The sequence below is a fragment of the Ambystoma mexicanum genome, chromosome 2p, assembly GCF_040938575.1.
Source record: "Ambystoma mexicanum isolate Mex_15411 chromosome 2p, UKY_AmexF1_1, whole genome shotgun sequence".
Taxonomy (NCBI): Eukaryota; Metazoa; Chordata; class Amphibia; order Caudata; family Ambystomatidae; genus Ambystoma; species Ambystoma mexicanum.
Window position 1 is genome coordinate 491,176,349 of NC_090923.1, and position 18,901 is coordinate 491,195,249.

Consider the following 18,901-nt stretch of genomic DNA (forward strand, 5'->3'; position numbering starts at 1 on the left):
AATAGCATCTGCACTTATTGCCACTGACATTGTCACTCCTGTCCCACTCAGGAGATCCAACCCTGTCCGTGCCAACTAGCTCACAGGTACTATCCAAGTAACTAGCACCTCCATCATGCACGTCAGTGTGCGCCCTCTACTGCATTACATCCTAGCCACACACGTTGCATTAATCATTCAATTACCCAAGGCAACCATCCCCACCCTTGAGATCGATAATTTGGCCTTCCCAAACCCACACCACCCAGCTTCAGCCACCATGACTATGACCCCCATAACGAGCCCCTCAGCAACTATCGCAGGCGCTCACCACCTGAGCAACCAGATTAACCAATACTTTAATGACCCAGCTCTCTGGCTAGACCACTTTGCCAGGAAACCCACCCCTAACCAACCTTGCCCTCTCATTCTCAGGAATAAGAGACTAGGTACCAGATTCCGCATTCGTCTTTCCCGCACTAACACCTCTAAGCAAGCCCCACACATTCCACCCTCGCCCACCGCTACCTGCAAAATCAAGACCACAGGGGTTGAACTGCCTGTATTCAAGGGCGCCCTCATTAATGCTAGATCTCTCACAGCACATGCTCTTGACATAGCTGACCTTATCACCACTGCTGACCTTGACTTCATTGCCATATCCGAAACCTGGCTACATGCCTCATCTGGCCCCTCTCTAGCCCTGGCATTACCGCCTGACTATGGCATCACGAGCTGCGACCGCTCCTCTGCACAAAAAAGAGGTGGCGGCGTGGCCTTCATCCATAAAAATTCCCTTGACCTAAGAGTGGTAGCTGATTCCAAACTTGAATCAGCTGAACTGTTGTCAATCAAAATAGCACCCAACCAAACGGCCACCCTTCACCTTATCTACAGGCCACCAGGCCCAGCACCCACCTTTGTCAGTGAAATTTCCACTCTCCTCCTAAACAAAATGAAAAACAACTCGCAAACAATCATCCTAGGCGACTTTAATCTAGGTCGTGGTGACCCTAAAGATCTTGTAGCAACTGATCTGGAAAATGCTCTCACAGACCTAGGCCTTACCTTGTACATCCAAGAACCAACCCATATCAAAGGCAGGACCATTGATTGGTTAGCCGGCGCCAACTGTAACATCCAGATCCTCAACAACTCCCCATGCTTATGGTCTGACCATCCCATCATAATGTTTAACATCGAAGCTACCCCGCGAGCTCCAACGCCAATAGCCCCAGCACTCCCCACCCGCAACAAAAAAAATATAACAAAGGAACAACTCCTCCCTCTGTTACTCCCATCCCTTAATGCGGCCACTAACTCTTGTTCTGATCCCACCTCCCTAGCAGATACCTATAACCAAACTATGCTCTTGGCTATTGACACTATAGCACCAATCAAACCTAGGAAGGCCAAACCGGGAGCACATCTTAACTCATGGTTCACTCCTCAGCTAAGAATCCTCCGCAAAGCTAAACGCTGTGTGGAAAATCGCTGGAAAAGCTACCCATCTGATGAACACAAAGATGGCTTCCTCCTCGCCTCCCTTACTTATAAAGATGCCATCATCACTGCTAAAAAAGAATCGCTCAACAACCGTATCCTACAAGCTGACTCTAACTCCAAGGAACTTTTTAGAATCCTAAAAGAGCTCGAAACCCCAGTCTCCCCTCCGTACACATGCACGAAAGACAGAAACTGGTGTGCTAACATTCAAGCAGCACTACTTAACAAAATCTCTATGCTTCAATCCAAAATCAAAGAAAAGCAAGACAGCCTGAAGCGCGAGAACTGCTCGCCCTCCCCTACCAGGCCCACCCCCTCCAACACTGCTATCACCAAACCCTTCACCTTCACACCGCTTACTGTCACTGAGGTAGAAAACATTATCCTGAGGATTAAACCGGCTAACTGCCAAGGTGTCCCATGCCCTGCTCCTATCATTAAGGATTCTGCCCATGATTTAGCTCCATTCATCACAGCCTTCATCAACTCCTCCTTTAAAACAGGTATTGTCCCGGACAACCTTAAGGACGCCTAGGTGATCCCGCTACTAAAAAAACCTTCTCTAGACGCAAATATACCCACAAACTTCCGACCTATCACTACAGTACCATTTCTGCTTAAGATACTGGACCGCGCAGCTTACCTGCAAATCCAAAACTACCTCGAATCAAACAATCTGTTGGGCCTACGACAATCCAGATTTCGGCCCAGACATGGGACTGAAACGGCTCTACTAGACCTAAAAACTCAGATCGAAGTACTAAAGGACAATGGCAAACTTGCTATGCTTTTACTCCTCGACCTCTCTGCCGCATTTGATTTGGTTAACCACCAAATCCTTTGCAGACACCTCCACTCGGCTGCCAACTTCTCAACGTCCGCTGCGGACTGGATCAAATCCTTCTTGAGCAACAGATCCATGAGGGTCTTTGCACCCTCTGCAGCGGCGGATCCTTCCCCTATTCATTGCGGCGTACCTCAGGGTTCCTGCGTGTCACCGACCGACACTTTACAATATCTTTACGAAACCACTCTTTTGTGTGCTTGATTCTCTGGGTGTCTCCTACACCAATTATGCGGACGACACCCAGATACTCATTCCCATCTCAGGTGATTTTCTGGCAGACACCAAGGCCCTCAATGACGTCTACCTGGTTATCCAAGCTTGGATGGCCCAGCACCAGCTATGTCTGAACGACGATAAGACGGAGCTCCTTATCTTGGGTACCTCACAACGCCTGAGCAAACTCGAGCCGTCTTATCAGTCGTTCACCATAGACGGCAATACCATACGTGTCTCGAAAGACACCAAAACTTTAGGCTTTTACCTAGACTCGACCCTATCCCTATCGAGACAAACAAATGCAGTTAGGTCTACCTCCGCCTACACGTGCAAACTTATTTCTGCCTGCAGACCATTTCTTACTACCCCCAATAGTGTCACACTAGCCAGAACACTTATCATGGCAAAAATTGATTACTGCAGTGCTCTTTACTTAGGCACCAGCCAAGAGAACCTTTCCAAACTCCAAACTACCCAGAACAATGCCATTCGAGCGGCCCTGAACATCCCTCGCAACCATCACATCTCAGTCGCCAGAACCAGCCTAAAGTGGCTACCGGTGAAGCAGAGAATTTCCCTAAAAACGCTTGCCCTCACGCACAAATGCTTAGCCAACAAGGCCCCGATCTATCTATGTAGTCGGCTTTCGCGCCACTCTACTACCCGACCTCTAAGAACTGCTCAGACTCACTGCCTAACCATCCCCAGGTTTAAGCTTCAGAAAGCGGGAGGCACCAGCTTCCCTGTCCTAGCCTCTAAACTCTGGAACACCCTCCCTGCTACTATCAGAGCCGAAGATTCCTTCAACACCTTCAAGACTAAAACCAAATCCTGGCTCTTTGACCAGCATTAAGACATGCCCGACACCTCTGTCTTATTTTCCCTGGCCTGCCCCGCTTGACTCCATTTCTGGCCTGCTAATTCTGCTAACGATTTTGCTCACACTAGGATACCTCCTCAGTTAATCCTAGTGCATTGTAAACTATGTAATATATGTAATTAATATGATTGTTATCTACTGGTATTGTTTACATTTTTGTGATGTAACCTCCTTGCCTGTATGTTTGTCCTTGCAACTGTTGTACAAATTGCGCCCTGATGCCCCCGGGCCTGATGGTCTGCGTGTTATAAATAAACAAATTCAAATATCACATCTAATGTATGAAAAACTATATGCACTAAGGCCGCCATTCAGAAGATACCCTCACGTTGAAACTGTGGAGAAAACCTACCAAGAATGTTGTCCCTTGTGGAGTTGTCGAAATGCTGCCATGAATAAAATGGTGCGCAACATGGATGTATGTTAAACATTGTATTATAACAGCAGAACAATGTCAGAAAGACGGTTTATGACCCTATGCTGAAACGATATGAAAATACTTAAGAATGACAATGTAACTAAAATAGTAAGAGAAACATGTACTCCACGATGCAGTATTTACGAATACGAAAAAGAATGAAGTGACCACCTGGTCAATAACTGTAAATATGCTGAAACGCAAGGTAGAAAGAATACATAGAAGCATGCTTATAAGAGGTATATATTCATTGTTTAGGACTACCATCAGAACAAGATGGACGACGGCTCATGTCAATCATCCCAGTTACCTCAAAATGCGAGCCCGCGTTTAATATGTAAAGCTGCTGAAGAAGCTGTTTTGTTTGCAAATTATCAGATTACATTGGTTTTGAATCAAGGATGCTATTTCTAGAGATGAAGAAAAAGCACGAAAGGAGTCTACGAGCAAACCATGTGCAAGGACATATTTTCCAAAGATTGAGAGGAACACGAACATTCACTGATGCTAAATATTGGATGATTAAAAGGCAAAAAGTCATTATGGGATAGAGTGAGCAAGTATCTAAAGGCTAAAAGGAGAACTACACCTAGCAAAAGCTGAATCAAATAAGATTAAAAGCACCATCGATATGGACAAATTTGTGGTCTTGCAACACGTGATGAAGAGATTGCAAACAAGGACTATTCATTAGGACTGGAGCTAAGATAGCAATGTACCTACACTCCCTCAGATGTCCGAGACTGTGCAGACAAACAAAGGAAGAGCTGACGTATCTACAACCACCTGGGTTTATTTTCTGTGTATGTGTTGGTAACAAGCCGGATGTCCAGGGTTGGATTTGGGTTGCAAGCTAATTGGAATAGCTTGCCAGGCACTTTATATGGCAAAATATTAGTCCACTGCCACATTTTCTGCTGTGGCGATTACCTTATACCATGTGATTAAATGTAGCTCAGGGTGTGTCTCACAGAAAAGCGGCCACCAATGAGGGACTAACATGCACATTTTCTATATGTAGAGATGATCCCCTAATCCAATACCATCCCTCAATAGGTTTTTGTAGTTTGCCACGTAGAATGATGTTATAGATGACGCATCTAGTATTATTAAATCTAGAACTAAATGAAAAGATAGTGTGATCTTTCATGAGTCGAAATGATGAGTGTTTATTTGCCCTGCTTTACTTATTGAGATTAAAGCAGTATTTTAACATCTCCTCTGAGTCTGTCCAGTTATTGAGTCTGAAGTATTTTCTTGGTAATTCCATCTAGCACAACACATGCTTCAAGGTGCTAGAGCACACTATAACACATACATCCTGATTTCATTGGGGTACATTTTGTCCATGTTTCCTGGCGAGAAATAATGTGTTTTAAATTGGGGAAATAATTCCAATCCATATAATTAAACATTGATATTACACAAGCCATATTACAGGACAGCACCTATCGATAAGGGCAAATGGGCAATGTACACATCCACTTAGTAATGTCATTAGTGCCACCTTTTGCTGCATTGTGATTTGTTAAAAGTGAACAATGTGTTTGTGTGTATGCTTGTGTGTGCACCTGAATTGCAATTGGTTGCCGGTCCTCCCATCATTTTAATGGCCAGACTAGTTTTGCTTAACAGTGTTTAATTACAAGCTCCTTCACACTTGCCAACTGTTCATTTTTTTTATTTTTACTCTGAGTCACAGTGTCTGCACTCATTTGTGCAGCTGGATTTTGGCAAACTCTCTGTACTTATTTCTCTAGCCATTGGACGTTGTGGTCAGTAAACCCCTAACTTGTTGAATATGAAGGGGACTTGATTGATCAATTTAGGCAACATACACATCCTGAAGCCTTTGCCCAGCTTTGCCATACCACTATTAAACCCTAATTTGTACATTTTATGATTGGTACTCTTTTAACGTGCGATAGCCGGAATATATTTCAATCCGGAATAAATTTCAATCAATTTTCCAATCTAATTTGATTTGTTTATTTTGTGTATATATAGTTCTTCATGTATTCATTTCATACATTTAAACTTATGCACTGTCCATATTGCATACTTTCATTGTACACTTCGATGTATTAATTTCATACACATGCATATAGTTCCATGATTTGTATTTTCATTTAATGAATAATCTTCCAACACGTGTTTCCCCACACTTTAGCTGTGGTTCCTCGGGAGAGATTCTAAACCGAAAGAAAATAAAATAGAAGACATGTTCTAATTTGTTTCATTATGAAAATATTAACACAAAACAACACATATCTGATTGAAGAAAGAGGACCTTTTTCTCAAAATAAATATGTCCACTCACCCTTGTTACAGTTTTCTTGATTTTAGTTGATATTAGAGTTGTGCTATTCATTTGCTTTTTTAAGGTGTAATTTGGTATTTATGGGTAGTTGAATCTGTGAAAAAGTGTACATAGTGATTATTTATTTACTAAATCCCTTGTTTTCAGTTTGCTTACAAGCACTCAATTTCAAAAGAGAAAAAAAAGAAAGTGTATTACCCCACAGATACATGGGGAATAGTTTTTTTTTTTTAAAAGAAAAGAAAAATGTTGACCTGTGCTATCAAGAGTATTACCTAATCTCCCCATGCTTACTATTCTGGGAAATTGTTATTCAGAACGCCACAAATGGGTAAGAAAAATTAATAAATAAATATATAAATGCACAGGATGGGGTAAAAGGAAGTTAGAGTGTTACCTTTTGCTAATCTTGAAGTTGTCACCCACATCAAGGTCCAATTTCCTTGATGCTTTCAGGATCCGAGATGGATCTTGCCATCTTGTTTTCTGGCTATTTATGGCCCGTAACGCATAGCGTGTCATGATGTCATCGAGTTAGCGTGCCGCAATGACGTCATACGTGTCAATGTATGCGGCAGCTATTTTGAAGTGGCGTGTCTTGGATCTGACTACATATTTACTTCAAGGTATGAAAATGATTATTGTGCATGATTCTCTTAAAGGCACTGGGAATTATGTTTTAATTTTAATGCTCTTAAACGTGCCATTGTTAAATCACGTGTTCGCTGGGCTTCCAGCAAACGTTCTAATTTGACCAATTAGACCATTATTTGGGTGGACTTGTGACCCACTCTTAGAAAAAAATCAGAAATCCAAATTTGTATATCGAGCAAATCGAATATACTACTAATAAGTGTTCACACAAAAACAGAGGAAACTTTGCACATTTAACATATTGTTAAAGCCAATAGGCCATCTCAGGTTCTGTATTCAAACCAGTATGGTATGTGTCCAGAATACAGATCCATTTTGATTCTCTCCTTCGCAGTAAAAGTTCTCTATCTCCTCCTCTTTCTGGTTGTTACATTTTTTCAATGCCAAAGAATGTGATGTCCTTAATGTCTAATTGGCTGTGTTGTTGTATAAAGTGGGTAGCCATAGGGTATCTGGCATCTCCATTCTTGATTGCTCTGAAGTGTTCCATAATGCGAGTTTTTAATTCTCTTATTGTGCTGCCAATATATTTCTTGCCACATACACATTGTATTACATAGATCACATATTTACTTTTGCAGTTGATGAATTGTTTAATGTCTTGCATTTTCCCGGTTGGCAACATAATTTGTTTGGTACCATTTAGCATCTGAGTGCAAATAGTGCACTTGTGACATTTGTAGGATCCCGTAGGTGCCGGCACTTTCAAAAATCCACTGAGATTGCTATTAGTTGAATTCTTTAGGTGACTGGGACTCCATTTTTGCTTCAGAGTGGGTGCTTTTCTGAAAACCATTGTCGGTTTCTCTTCAATGTATTTATTCAATATCTCATCTGTTTGCAAGATGTTCCAATGTTTGTTCAATATTTTCTTCATAGTATTTGCTTCACTACTAAATGTTGTGATGAAGTGTGTTTTTCCATTTTTGTTCCAAGTTTTTCTTTTTTCAGTCAGTAGACTAGGTCTTGATATTTTCTCTGCTCTCCTTATTGCACGGTTTAAAGAATCCTCATTATATCCTCTCTGTATTTGCTCTAAGTATTTCACCATATGGGATGCATACACAGAGCAATCATGTGAAACATACCATACGGAACATTCCATATGGTGAAATACTTAGAGTCAAACGGAATTCTAGCCTGGACACAAAGTATCAAACACATATAACTGATCTAAAAGGTTGCCTTGCCTAATATAGATGATTTTGCCTCTACAGTACCTTCCTCTCCATTCAGGTACACAAGAGTCCACCACGCTCTAAGATGGCCTCCCGTTCTTTGTTCCATGCCCCAAGAGCCTAACAAGGCCCACATCAGCCAGTACCTGCATCCCATTGGCTGCCTGCACCTTATACCCCCTGATTGGTCGCCGGCAGGCAAAGCCGACCCACTCCCCTCAAAGCCCACGGAAGCAAGGCTGATACCTGTTCCTTGCCTGTTACTTGCCGGATCTGCCGTCTGCCAGAACCCCTGACCCCCACAGGCGAGCGCCGGCATGGAAGAGCCACTGTCACAGGATCCCATACCAACGCCATCCAGCTCCTGAGGTCAAGGGTAAGCCAACTATCAGCCTATTATGCGCACTCCCTGATCAATAAGATGGTTACCCTGACCTCCACCCCACGCGCCAAGCCCGAACACCTGGACGCTGCCCCATACACCTTATTGCTACTGGCCCATGAGCGCCTCGACACAGCGCTCCATGTACACACAAGCGCCCTGACCACAGCCATAATCGGTCACCCTTTCCCCATATGCATCACCTTTTAGTGTATGTGCCCTCGGCTTACAGTAGCCGCCTCACGTGACAATTGCACTTTGAACTTGCCATGGTTGCTACATGCTGTACCCGGCTGCACCCCTCTCTTGTCTGAAATCCAATGCTGCACTATGCACTTGCCTGTATTGCTATTGAATGCTTTCTGAGTGCCGCTCTTAGCACCTGGTTGCACCCACTTCTGTTTGCCCATACTGATCTGTTTGTTACATGTATCACCTGCCTCTACTGCCACTGAATGCCATCTATTGCTGCGTTTTTGCACCTGGCTGCATCTATCTGCACCCACTCCTGTTTGCCCATACTGATCTGTTTGTTACACGTAGCACCTGCTTCTACTGCCATTGAATGACATCTATTGCTGCGTCCCTAGCTTTTTTGTACCTAGCTGCACCCTCCACTATCTGCCTATACTTATTTTGCTTGCTGCAACTTGTACCGGCTCGTACTGCATCCTGCACCTAGCTGCATCCTGCTCTGACTGCCGCTCTTAGCATCTAGCTACCTTGCCTTCCGATCACAGCCTTTTACCCATACTCACCATGATTCTCCATCAATCAAGAAGCTCACCAGTTGCCCCCCCTACATTCCCTGCCAACATTCCCCCTACTTACTTCCTACCTTCCTTTTTCACTAAAAGCAACATCACAGCAACGCACCCTCCACCTACGATAACATCATACACTAGACCCACCAACATCAGGAACCAACTCCTGGGTCTCCGCTCAAGATACATGAGCATCACCCAACCAGCCCCACCCAACTCACCCAAAACCACAGAAACATACTCCCACTCGGCCATACCATCCCCACCCACATCATTCCTGGCACACCGCAACTCTGCTCCACCTGCACCACTCAACACCACCCCCCATCCCAGCCACCACACAACATACAGTGTGCCCTCATCAACGCTAGACTCCTTATCAACCTCGACCTCAACATTCTAGCCATCACCGAGACTTGGCTTCATAGTGCTGCAGGGCCAGCCCTCAACTTTGCTATCCCATAGGGCTACTCCATCATCATGCAAGATCACCTTTCCTTAGTAAGAGGTGGGTTTGCACTCATCCTGAAAGATCATCTAGAGGCCAGACAAATCACATCTTACCTTGGTGACACGATAGACTCCCTAGCTATAAAAAATCGCCCTCTCCCCAAACTCCACCATCAACATCAACCTTGTCTACCGCTGACCTGGCCCACTACTGGAGTTCCAAGAGAACCTCCTACATCGACTAACAGAAAACCTAAAACTCACCTCCAAAAGCATCCTCTTAGGTGACCTTAATCTAGGATACAATGACAAAAAGGATAAGCCAGCCAAATCCCTTTCACTAGCCTTAAAGGAAGTAGGCTTTGACCAAAAAATAACCTCACCCACACACAACAAAGGCTGCATCCTTGACTGGGTAGCCGACCACAACTGCCACATCGACATCAGCTCCATCACCCCGACCCCATGGTCAGACCACCACATCATCCACTTCTTCATCCCCGTCGTATCCAAAACCAAAAAGCCAAACCCTATCCCCCCAGCCCTGGCAAGATGCGCTAAAAATCTTACCAAAGACAAGATCTTACCACACCTCAGCACCCTCACAACAGATCTTAAGTCCTCAGACCCCTCAGAGCTAGCAGACATCTATAAGAGCACCATAAGCACTGCCATTGACACCATTGCCCCTTTACAGAATAAAAAAGCCAAAACAGTGAAACACTGTAACACATGGTTCCCCACTGAACTCAAAGAACTCCGCTCCCAGAAAAGAAAAGCATTGAACACCTGGCAGAAATCCCCATCCCCAGCCACCCTATCTTCCTACAAAAAAATCACCTCCCAATGCAAAAAAGCTATAATCAAAGCCAAGTCAGCCTCCTACAATGAAAGAATTGAGAATGCAAGCTCAGAATCCAAAGAACTCTTCGCCATCTTCAAAGAACTCACCACACCAGCTACCAAATCAGAAGATATTGTTAAAGACCAAACCTGGTGCAACTCCATACAATCTGCACTCCTGAACAAAATTGAACTCTTACAAGCCAAAATCAAGGAGCACCACAAAACCCTATCACAGCACCTCAAATCTACCACTACTACTAACCACCTACCCACCACCAGCTCAGAGCCCCCTTCCTCCAAAACCCCCACAACCCCCTTCAAATTCAGGGAAGTTACAGAACTTGAAGTCATTGAGATAATGAACAACCGTCTAACTGCAAAGGAGATCCATGCCCATCCAGTCTGATTAAAGACTGCACTGAAACACTCGCCCCCTTCCTCAAAACCTTCATCAATGCTTCATTCAACACCAACTCAGTTCCAGACAGCCTCAAAGAAGCTTGGGTACGCACCCTTCTAAAAAAACCTACTCTTGACCCAGAAGTAGCTAATACCTATAGGCCTATTACAACCGTGCCTTTCCTGCTCAAGATCCTGGATAAAGTTGCCTACACGCAAATCCAGGAATATCTTGAAACCAACCATATCCTAGGCAAAAGACAGTCAGGCTTCCGACCAGGTCACGGAACAGAGTTAGCCCTACTCGATCTAAAAATACAACTTGGAGACATCATGGACAAAGGCAAACCGACACTCCTCCTCCTATTGGATCTCTCCGCCGCCTTTGACCTTGTTAACCATGATATCCTAGGCATGCATCTAAAAAATGAAGCGCATTTCTCCCCCGAAGCTATCGCCTGGGTGGCTTTGTTTCTAAACGGTAGACTCATGAAGGTTTTGTCAGACACTGCCTCAGCAACCCCAACTATCATCCACTGTGGCATTCCCCAGGGATCATGTACCGCCCCTACTCTTTATAATATATTTACCCTTCCACTCTTCAATGATCTCGACTTTCGCAACATAGCGTACATCAATTATGCGGGCGATACGCAGGTATTACTCCTGCTAACTGGCACCTATGAAGAAGACATGGCAAAATTTACACAGCCATCCAAACATGGATGGCTGCCAACGGCCTCTACTTAAATGGGGATAAAACTGAAATCCTCATAATAGGGACCAGCAAAACCCTCAACAAACTCCCCCCTCAATATAAATCCTTCAACATTGACAGCTCCACCATCACTGTTTCCAAGTCTGTCAAAACCTTAGGTGTTCACCTAGACGCCTCACTATCCATGTCCCGCCAGGTCAACGCCATAGCATGCTCCTCAGCGCTCACTACCAAGGGGATCAACGCAGTCAAGCCTTTCCTCTCCACCAAAAACTGCCTATCCATCGCCAGAGCCACAATAGGTACCAAGCTGGACTATTGCAATGCTCTCTTCCTAGACACCTCTGTCAATAACTTTTTAAAAAACTCCAAATTACGCAAAACAACGCGCTCCGGGCAGCGCTGACCATCCCCAAAAGGGAATACATCTCCCTAGCAAGGAAAGAGGCCCACTGGCTACCAGTTAAGGAGCGCATACTCTTCAAAGCCATGGCCATCACACACAGATGCCTCACACTAGATGCTCCACCATATCTCGCAGAAAGAATCACCCTCAACGCCTCTAACAGACCAATGAGAGCCCACCGTGTCAACCAGATCTATGTTCCCACATTCAAATGATTTAGAGCTGGAGGATCTAGCTTCCAACACCTTGCACCCAAAAACTGGAATGCCTTACCAACCTCACTAAGGAATGAAAAATCATACACCACCTTTCGCAAAAACTTAAAAACCTTTCTTTTACGCTAATGTTTAAACTTGCATAGTTATGCCTGCACTGTAACAGCAAAGTTTAACTCCCTGACCCTCTCAGTCGACTGTTACTGTATACCTATCTTTAAATGTGCACAGTTTTGCTTGCACTGTAACCTCAGCAAAGCCTAACTCTTTGACCCTCTCTATCTCGAACCACCTATCAATGTACTGTTGTAACTGAATGTTAAGCTATACCTTTGTTTAAGCTTGAGCCTACTGTAACAGTGCCACGATGCCTCAGGGCAGTTCTGCGCGCTTTATAATTCAAATAAATAAAAATAAATAAATGAAGGGAAAATTTGGCTTCAGGGTGGAGTTGGGGATGATGACACATCGGAAATTGGGTAGTTTCAAGAGTTTGTGATTGGCTGTAAACTACTATTTCTTTCCATTCATTTTCCTCTTTGCACAGAAATAGAAATGCACTCGCATGACTTTCATTTACTTTTTGAAGTGTCTCGCAGGTAGAAGAACATTGTTAAAATATTAGGATGTGGGTTTGGGACAGTTTGCCTTCGTGGTGGATGTGGGAAGAGTAAAAGTAGCACATTTCTGCACATGTAAAGTTAGTGGTGTTTTTGGGATAATATTTATGTGGGTGCATTTTCATTTTCTTGCGAGTGTCAGTGACACATTCATGAAAATCCTTAGCATGAGTGATGTGCTGTTTACAACTGTGGTTTCTTGCGGGAGGTATCTTCATGAAAACCAGATAAATTATAGTTCTCATGAAAAAGTCTAACTGGAAAATCTTGAAAGGCATTCTTTCAAGAACAAATGGGTTTGAGGCAAACACAAATGCCAGCTAAAACCGAAACAATTATCACGTGTTCTCTCACCAGGGTCCCTCATTATTGAAAAGTGTTCACTTCTCCAGATGGCCACGGAAATATAATGAGAAAACTCCCATGTTGTGTTGGCTAGAAACATACTGGCAACATTGCCATGCATATGCCATCTGTGGTGATATGGAAAGAATTAACAGAGAGTTAAATTGGACCAGTTAAATGCAACAAAAGCCTCGAAATTCAGTGGAAAATCTTTACCTGAATTGAAGTTAAGGGGATGTATTAACGCAACAACAAAACCCTTGAAATTCAGCACGTTTTTGAAGCCACACCACCTTAACCCTGACCCAATCCATTGCATAGCCCATGAACACAATGATGATACAATTGATGACTACTCAGGTGGCATCACTGAGGACATCACTTACTGCATAACGTCACTGGAAATTAGAGCCTGCATTTACCTGATATCCTTTGCAATGTTTTCCGTGGTGACATCTGTGATCTGTAACATGCCCCATGCCCAGTGAAGGCACCCAATGTAGCCACTGGGCCTGGCCACATACCCCAAAAGCTGACGTGAGGTGGCTCATACAAAGATCCGTATGGTCATATACCTAGCCTGGTGTGTGTCAGTCCTCCAAAACTTTACAAATCTCATCCTTCAGCGGAGCAGGACAAAACTTTAGAGGTATGCACTCTCATTGAATCCTGGCCCGACCATGCAGGGGCAATGTCCTACCAGAACCATGGAATGACCACAGTTATACTATATGTCACCTCTCTGGGTCATATCCTAAATCCCAATCTACGGTCACTACATGCGCCAGAAGGCTTCTATATACCCGTTTCCTGCAGATGTCCACTGCCATTTAATCACATAAGCTGCATAGCTATTTTTTAACAATTTCCGAGGGACCATAAGGCCAATAAAAATGCTCACATGTTACATAGGGATATCCACAGATCCTCAATGTGCCAATCAAATTCATTGTTTGTTTACAGCCAATCAAATCTCAATTTCTAACTTTAAAACAAGTGTCTCCAAATACATATGTCAAAATCTGCTTAAGTGAAAATGCTCTAAATATTTTGTTTTTATTTTTAATTTTTTTAAAAACCATTGCATTTCCACCACATTTGTGAAAGTATGCTTTCGGGGCCAGGCAGTTGCTCCTCACAAAGGTTTGGTGAAAATGCATGTAGCCTTTTTTCTGTAGATGAGAGCGAAAATGCAAATGAATGGGAAATGCAACTGTGACCCTTCTGCCCCCTTTAACTTTGATACCCCTGGATGGAAATGCACAAAAGATGTCATACATGTTTGTTTTTTGCCAAGTATTGTGCAGATCCTTCAAACAGTGACAAAGCCATAAGCATCCCAAACTTTCTTTTTCGTATGGAAACTCAAACATAATCATAACTAGAGTTCCATTCGCTGACGTTGTAACATAGAAACACTATAAAAAACCTATGTAAAATATATATATACCATTAACAGTTTATTATACATAAAACCACACTGGTGTCTAACTTCATCATAGTTCATGTATGGACAATTTTACAATGCAATCTTAAGCAATATAACAAATAACACCAAAGTGGAACTTAAGAGTAAGTGATCCCAGCGGTCAAAAGAAATAGAAAAAAAGAAAGTAAGGTACAATGATAAAAATAACAATTCCTATTAAGATCCGAATTACCAACCCATACAATTGCATTATGTTTATTGGACATAAAGGTTTTAAAGATATCCAGATAACTTTCAATTCAGGAAACAGCTTTTGTTATCAAAATAGGCCTAAATTGAGGTATGCAGCAATGCACTTGCTCTAATCCCTAAACTCTGTGCCAATTTCCTTGCATTTTGGATTGCAACCATGAGCGCTTTTAAACACCATCTGTTCCCGAATGTACTGTGATTTTAGGGCAGTCTCTCCAGTCCAAGCTCTAACATCCATGGATTTCTCAGCAGAGAGCAAAGACGAGGTGAGGACGCTTGACAATGTGATGGCAACTCCTTGAGTTTGAGAGCAGTGGTGCAATTCACTGAGTGTATGCATCAGTGGGGGAGATTCCTGTGGGTTGTAGTAGAGCCTGTGGGTTTGGCTCTGCCACAGGACATGGGTGCCCGCCCAGAAGTCTGTGGATTTCACTATCTTGTCAATAAGCAATAGACTGAGGGAATGGATGGCGCAGAGTGGGCACCATCCCAGCAGCACAGATCATGTACATACAAATGTTTATATTGTTCATGATTTCACTGTTAATTCCGAGCATCCCAGGATGTAATGTTCAGTTGTGACACTCTGCTGAGGCATCTAGTGTGACAGCAGAAGCTTGCTTTTAATGACAGCACCTTTGTATTAGTCGCAGGAGGGCCCATGGCATCTTAGATTCATGTCGCTTCTTATTGTTGACTGTTCCACAGCCATGGAATTCTGGAGTATTAAACCTGCCCTATTTAAATATGCCATGATTTTCAAGTGCCACATTACCTTACATTACAATTGGTCCAGATATATTTACATGTATTGCTGTGGAAAGTGAATTGCCACTGTTCTTCCATCCCAGCAGAGGGGCCAGGAACGTAGAGTATTGAAAGCAACACTACTGTCTAGACATGCTTTCTTTGAATTCCAATGACATAGTTCAAATTTGGATTTAGTAACCATTGCTCTAACTGCACCCGAAAGCAGGGATTACAGCATTATATTTTGGGTAAGTTGTAACAGAGTTTCGGTAATTATCATGGAGAATTCTAAATCTAATGAACCTACAGCATCCTCCATCAAGGATTATGTGATGGGGCAAGAGACACCTAAGGGCCGACCAGTAAGCCTTTCAACATGGAGGAGGTTGTGGGTAATGAACCTACCACACAAAAGGTCGTCACACTTATCAAAATGAAAAAAGATGTTTACATTCTTGAAAACAAGACATGACTCAAGACCGAGTTGTCGTATGCCCGTGGAAACATACTTTTGCGGGATTGAATACTCAGATGAGGGCAATGGATTCTAGACTATGAAAACTCTCGCATGGAAGTGTTGTACTAACTATATGAACTGACCAGACGGGTGGACTCCATTGAAACACATCAAGACCTACTCAAACAGACACAAGTGGACCATGAAAATAGATCTCAGTGGGATAGGATAACATTCACATTTGAGGCATCCCAGCTGGAATATAAGGTCAGGTTTAGGAAGAGTATTTGAAGGCTTTTTGTTGTTCTCTTTTCTGCAATGTTTGGAAGCATCTGAGATTATCCTCAATTGTACACATAACATTTTGGACTTCCAGTAAAGGGCCAGTTTTACCAAAAATGCATTACCAAGGCTCCAATATTCTTAGCAAACTTAGCAAAGCCAAGCTCACTCACTGTCGTGGGTCTATGTTAAAGCACACGATCAAGCTCTGTCTACTTTAGCACACAGGAGAGCATTCCAGGAAGTCACATCTCATGTATGACAGAAGTGGATATTGTCAGAACGGGATTTACGTTAAGCATCAGTTTAAAAACATGAGGGTTCCGACAATCAGACAGAACAGAGGCAATGGGGATTCTGTGTTTGGTGAATCATGCCACAGTAGGATCATTAATTATACCTAATGATCCCACTTAACAGTCCCCTGACTGGCAACAGTGCCCAATGAAGCTGTAGTAGGCAAGGCCATTAGACTGAGATGACACAATGAAAATGAGGCAGAGATGAATGCTCCCACTATGGAGCCAACCTTCTTTTTCATCTTTTCTTGAGATGAGGAATTTCTGAAAAAGATAAGGGTTGGGTTGAACACCTTTCATATCAATACTTCTTAAGTGTGTTTCCTAGAAAGTATTGATGCAACAAGATAGAACTATCACCGCCTATCCGCAATTAATCATTGTCTAAAAGATGTATTATGGATCTGACTCACAAACATAACTATACAGTACTCTTCTACTGCCTCTACGAAAATACAATTGAATGCTTGTTATTAAATATGTGTTTTAAAACGAATTGCTAACTCGATGAGGCTGTAAAAAAATAATTTTATATCACTGCATATATAAAGTAAAGATGTACCACTGTTCAAATCATCACTTACACAAAGTACTTTCAGTTTCAGTGTATGTTGATAGAAACAGAGTGAAAGTTCTTTCTGTTTCTAGCTTGAATCTCCCCATCATTCCATTATATGATGTGATATAATGTGGCATTTATAATGCGCCTGTACACAAGTGTTTCTAGGCATGACAAGACAAGGAGGGGGAAACAAGGGAGAAAAAAATAACGCTCTTACTAGGCCTTGTGTCATTCAGATCACGCAAGTGTGGGGAAGATGGAAGGGGCGAAGTGCCAAGGGGGAGGGGAAGGGGAAGTGCAGGTAACTCACAGGTGCGTTCAGCCAGCGGGTGGCTCATAAGTGAAGAGAGAAGGCACTGTGGGGTTGCAGATACAGACCCTTACATGCTGGGGAGCCCGTAAGCAGTGCGAGGGAACTGGACATGCAGGAGCCTGGGTTCAAGTACAGAGGGTGACCAGTCCGGGGAGCAGTCAGGTTCATCAGCAGGGGAGAGGAAGAGCGAAAGTGGAAGCTGTCATCATTATGACAACTTAAGGAGATGAGCGCATCAGTGAGCGTGGAGTCGAGCGCAACTACAGTCTGGCAATTTGCTTTTATATTGGTGAATTTATTTCTTTGAGCTCCTGGAGTATGTGGATTGCCTGTCTGAGATTGACAAGCCATGTTTGACTGTATCCGAGTATTGGTACTCAACTAGAATCCTCGGTAGTATTCAAATACAGGCTGACGTGCATCGGTGCATGCAGAGTAGAGTGCAACCACAGTCTGGCAGTCTCACAGTGGAGTGGAGTAAAAGCAGTGAGGTGAGTAGACTGTACTGTTTGTGAAATCATTGGCTAACCTACTACTGAATGAAATCTACTATATCTCATGCGTATGCCTTGCACAGCAACTCAGCACATCTCGGCAAACAAACCCACAGCCCCTCCTCTGCTCTCTTAAGGACAAATGATATTCTGTGCACCAAAAAAGATAACATGGATTCCACACCTGTGGCACAAACATAAATACCTTGGTTTTTTTCATTGGTTCTCTCATGAATTGAGGGAAGTGAAAATTCAGGAACTTTGTTCCAGCCCATGAATAGTAATAATGTTATAGCATCATTAGCTTTAAACACCTCAACAACTATTGACAATAACAATTCTTTGTTCATTCTTTGCTTGAGCTTAGAAAGAGACTCCTTGGGAGAACCAATCATGGCAATTGATATGTCGGATTGTTATGACAATATAATTGGCACCCACCTTTCAGCTACGCCTGACTTGGAAAGGATTTTTGCATCTTCAGAGTCCTGGGATAGTGGTAGCGAGGTGGATTCCTCCTCTATACTCATGGAGACCTCATTTGAAGTGGTGGAACTCCCAGCGCCCTCCCTGAATGCAGTGGCAGCAATGATACACACGTTGTTTGCACTGTGTTCCAACATGGCAAAAGAACAGTCAGACATGAAGCGAATCCTGGTCAGAATGGTCATCGTAATTTTTTTAGAGCTACAATGGGGCTGCTGCATCCAATGCGAGTATATTGAATCAGCCCATTTCATCTTCCAGTTTGGGAGATCAGTGTAGACGGGTTACTGCGTCAGCCTCTCAGACAGTTTTGGCTCCCTGTAGTGTCTGCCCTACCATTCACCTTACACTATCATATGGGCCAGATCAGGCGATTCATTCACTTTTACCTGAGGTTGTGCCAGTGGTCTCTGCCTCATTACTGCTACTTGTCA